This window comes from Quercus robur, chromosome 9, assembly GCF_932294415.1.
Source record: "Quercus robur chromosome 9, dhQueRobu3.1, whole genome shotgun sequence".
NCBI lineage: Eukaryota > Viridiplantae > Streptophyta > Magnoliopsida > Fagales > Fagaceae > Quercus > Quercus robur.
This window is the reverse complement of record NC_065542.1, coordinates 42,359,685-42,363,941: the sequence shown is the minus strand read 5'-3', so window position 1 is coordinate 42,363,941 and position 4,257 is coordinate 42,359,685. Positions and strand designations below refer to the sequence as shown.

At 36.5% G+C, this 4,257-nt stretch overlaps 1 long non-coding RNA gene across 1 annotated transcript; it reads right to left on the bottom strand.

Annotated features, from left to right (window-relative positions):
• Positions 1-3,200: 3,200 nt before the first annotated feature.
• On the bottom strand, positions 3,201-4,257 carry LOC126698481 (uncharacterized). The gene is made up of 2 exons (XR_007646478.1): positions 4,029-4,257; positions 3,201-3,406 (listed from the first exon to the last, which is right to left on the bottom strand). It is a non-coding gene; the product is annotated as an uncharacterized LOC126698481 (long non-coding RNA).

Sequence of the window (4,257 nt, the reverse complement as noted above, 5' to 3'; positions counted from 1 at the left end):
TATTTGCTAAAAGGCTGGATAGTACAAGATATCAACGGAGCTTCCGTTGTCTACTAGCACCCTGTAGGTGTTATACTCTCCTACCCGTCCGCTGACAACAAGTGCGTCATCATGTGGGTGGTGAAGACGTTGGGCATCTTCCTCCGTGAACCCAATTACGGGATTGTCAACTCGCGCCATCTTTGAGGCATATCCTGTTAGTTGAATATTTTGAACCATCCGTAGGTATGCCTTACGTGCTTTCTTAGAGGAACTAGAAGTACTGCCCCCTGTGATCATCCTTATGTCTCCCATAGGTGGCCTGGGTTGCTCGTTTTCTCTTCGGGCTGGTGCTTCCTGGTTTTTTTCTGTTCCTCCCTTGCTGACGAATTTTTGCAGTTTCCCTTGCCTAATGAGGGCCTCTATCTGTTACTTCAAGTCATAGCAATCAGACGTGTCATGACTGTGGTCTCGGTGGAAACGGCAATATTTATCACTGGGCCTCTTGCTAGGATCGCCCTTCAATTTATCGAGGAATGTCAAGGCTCTTTCATCCTTGATCTGCATTAGGACCTGATCAATCGGGGTATTTAGGGGGGTGAAGTTTATGAACCTTCTTGTCGGGGGCTCGGATCGTCGATCATCTCTTTTTTCTCCTGTTCTAGCCATCTTCCTACCCTTATCCTGTCGGGCTTCCTCCTGCCTCTCTTTCTTCTTAAATTTCTCCTCGCGGGCCAGCGGCGCATGTTCAGCATTCATGTACTCGATGGCCCTGTAAAGCACATCCGACATAGTTTTCGGGTCATTCTTGTATAAGGAGAATAAAAACTTACCCTTTCGTAACCCGTTCGTGAAGGCGGCTACGAGGATCTTGTCGTCAACTTCATCAATCGAGAGTGCTTCCTTAATGAAACAGGCTATATAAGACCTCAGCGTTTCATCCTCCCGTTACCTAATGCTTATTAAGCATGCGGTTGACTTCTTATATCTATGCCCCCGATGAAGTGTAAAGCGAACTAGGCGCTTAGGTCCCTGAAAGTGCTGATGGAGTTGGACGCCAACCTACTGAACCAAACTCTTGCGAGACCCCTTAGTGTGGTAGGGAAGACCCTACACATGATTTTGTCTGCTACTCCTTGAAGGTACATTAGGGTCTTGAATGATTCTAAGTGATCAAGAGGGTCCTTGGCTCTATCGTAGCTTTCTATCTGCAGCATGTGGAACTTTTTCTTGGAGACCACAAAATGATTAATTGAGTGCCATGTGGCCTTTATGTCTGTCCACCCTTTCGTCCGTCCACATAGGATCCGTCCGTCTAATTTGATCTGTCATATCTAGTTTTTTCTCCCACTTCAAGTGTGTTTTTGTATTCCATCTCAAATGGTCCAATACCAAAACAGGCTTTTAGGTTGATTGCGATTTCAAAAATCCCGATTTGGAAATCTTACCAAACGCAAAAACAAATGAAAAAGAAAATCTTGATTTAAAATCTCAAACTTCATTTTGGCTTTAAAAAATGCTGAACCAAATGGGCACTAAAGCAACTTAAGAAATACAAAAGTCTAGAATACATAATAAATTTTCCTTTTTAACCAAGAAAAAAGAAAAATCCTCATACTAGTATGGCATTAGGTTAAAAGGGAAAAAAAAAATTGGGGTAATTGTTTTTTGCTAAATAAAACTTTATTAGGAAATTTGGTGTTGGTGGTATGGAAATGATATAAGATGAAACCCAAAGTTTTTTTTTAATTTTTTTTTATCTATATATACTATAAAATCGAAGCCTTTAACTATTTGTTAACCACATGAGAGTTTGCCACATAGGATTTAAAGCTCTCACAATTTTTCACGTCACCAATTAATTTTTAATTTTTAATGTTTTATTATTAAAAAGAAAATAATAATTTGACTAAATTCTCTCAAAATAATTCAACTCTCTTTGAATATAGTCCGCTCCTCTCCCTTTGAATACTCCCAAGACCCAGACGTAGAAAACAAACCAATTCTACCACCGTCCCAGCTGTGGCAAAGGGTATGGCAGCTATGTATGACTCCCTCGCTTCTTAATTTCGCTTCATAATAGTAATTCTGTTTTTTCTCTTTTTTGATTGGTTTCTGACAGTCCCAAAAAAACCCACAAACTAAACAGATAAGCCATTAGTCGTGGAGTGTTGTTGTAGATTCAAGATTGGTCGTAAATACTAGGATTTTAGGGTCGTTTATGAGAAACCCAAACATATTTTTTGAGGAGTTTTGTTTGATTCTTTGTTTGGTTGCAGACCCTAGCTTTTTCTCCAATGTCCTCCTTCAACAACTTTGACTTCACCCTCTGCCAAGGTAAGATTCATAGTAAAAACTTAAGGTTGCTATTCACTACTATTAAACTCTCTTTTTTTCTTTTTCTTTTTTCCTGATTGCTACCATGCCCAACTAAGGACTAAATCTATAGAGTTTAGAAGCTGTCTGCAAATCCCAACACACAACAAAGTGCATGATTTGCATGATTTGGAAGCGAAGGAAAAAGGTAGAGTTGTGTTTTTTCATCTTTCATATCTATTTTTGAAGCATATTTTGTGGGATTTCACCGTAATCGAAGCTAGTATATCGATCATTTAACTTAATAGGTAGTGGGTCATTTGTCATTGTTGTGTTGCCTTTGAAAAGTGGGAGGATTTGCTTTGAAGAAACATTGGTTTATAATTCGCTTCTTATGATTCACCAATATAATAACTCTGTTATGTATATGCTTTTTAGTTGCAGTTCAACTGTTCGAAAAATTTACTCTTCAGACTATGCCTCTTTATTCAGTTGTGTTTGTGTGTTTTGTGTATGTTTCTTTCATTGTTTTATTTATGCATCACGCATGGTTGTGTGCAATGTGAGATGGCCTAATTTTCCTAACTAAATTAGTATTCTATTTGGTCTAAGAACCATGTTGAATCCAAATCTAGAAAACTGTTCTTGGTCATTTAAGAGCCATAGATTTTTTTCAAAACAGAGAGAGTTCGTTAGGATATATGTTTCTGTGTTTATAGAATACTAGTTTTGTTGCACGTGCAAGGCACATGGAGAACACTTTCTAACTACCAATAAATATTTTATGATAGGATTAGAACAGTTAAAATTAAGTCATTAGAATAATAATTAAGTTTAATTTTTTGATCTATCAAAGTAATTTTTTAGGTGCACAATAATTTTCACCGAGTAATTCATAACCTTCATGATCAGAATCCTATGCACATTACATTCTGCTATATCTTGTATACAAAATTCATATTGATGTATATATATGTATATATAGTAGCCTATAGAAATCATGTAATCTTTGTCAACTCAAAATAATCAGACAAACCATTCTACTCTAGCTTCCAAACTTCCCCCAATGCTTCTTTCATTCTTTGTTGTGAAAGATCACATGCATAGAAACCTACATATGACAAAAATGTCCACTAAGCAGTCATATAAACCAATTGAAGGGAAAACAAGCCATTCATGTCATGCATATTTTGTGAGAATGTAAGGGTTCTTTCTGCCAATTGATGAGGTAAATAGTGTAAGAATGTTAAATTGATAGTCTGATAGGCAATGCAATCATTCAGCTTCTTTGAATTGAACTTGAAAAAGCAAAAAGCAAAGGATGAGAGCTTCAACAAAAAAAAAAATATTGAATTGTTGTCAAAAGTAGACACCCAAGCCTTTTGATCCTTTGGAGCCAAATTCTAAACAAAACCCAGATGAAAAAATTAACAACAAATAATTTTTTAAAATTAAAAAAAAAATATTAAAAAGAAAACCTAACCAATCAACAAACAACAGTGGTTGAAACTAATATCGCTTCCACAAAAATTGAAAATTTTCAACCAAAATACCTGATAAAAAGTAGAGGAAACTAATACAAACACAAACCCATGCCCTTATGAATCAATCTACAAAATCAAAGCCCTAAAATTGCACTTTCAGTCAAAATAATACATAAATAATGATTAAAAAAAATATTAAATACATTAAGAAAAATCGGTTTTGAAAGACTAGCATGTACATGATGTTACCTAAATAGCTGAAAAAATATTTCTCATTTCCTTCACTTTCTTTCCCAAGTGGGAGCAGTTGGGATGAGAAGGTCTACCCTTTCTTTGATTCTAGTTTTACTTGTGAGAAAAATCCGGATTTTATGCTCTTTCTCTACCTCTCCGGATTTTATTTCTTTGATATTTCTCTCTCTCCTGCCTTCTCTTTTCTGTACATCTCCATTCTGGATTGGGACTTGAAGAGGCTGGA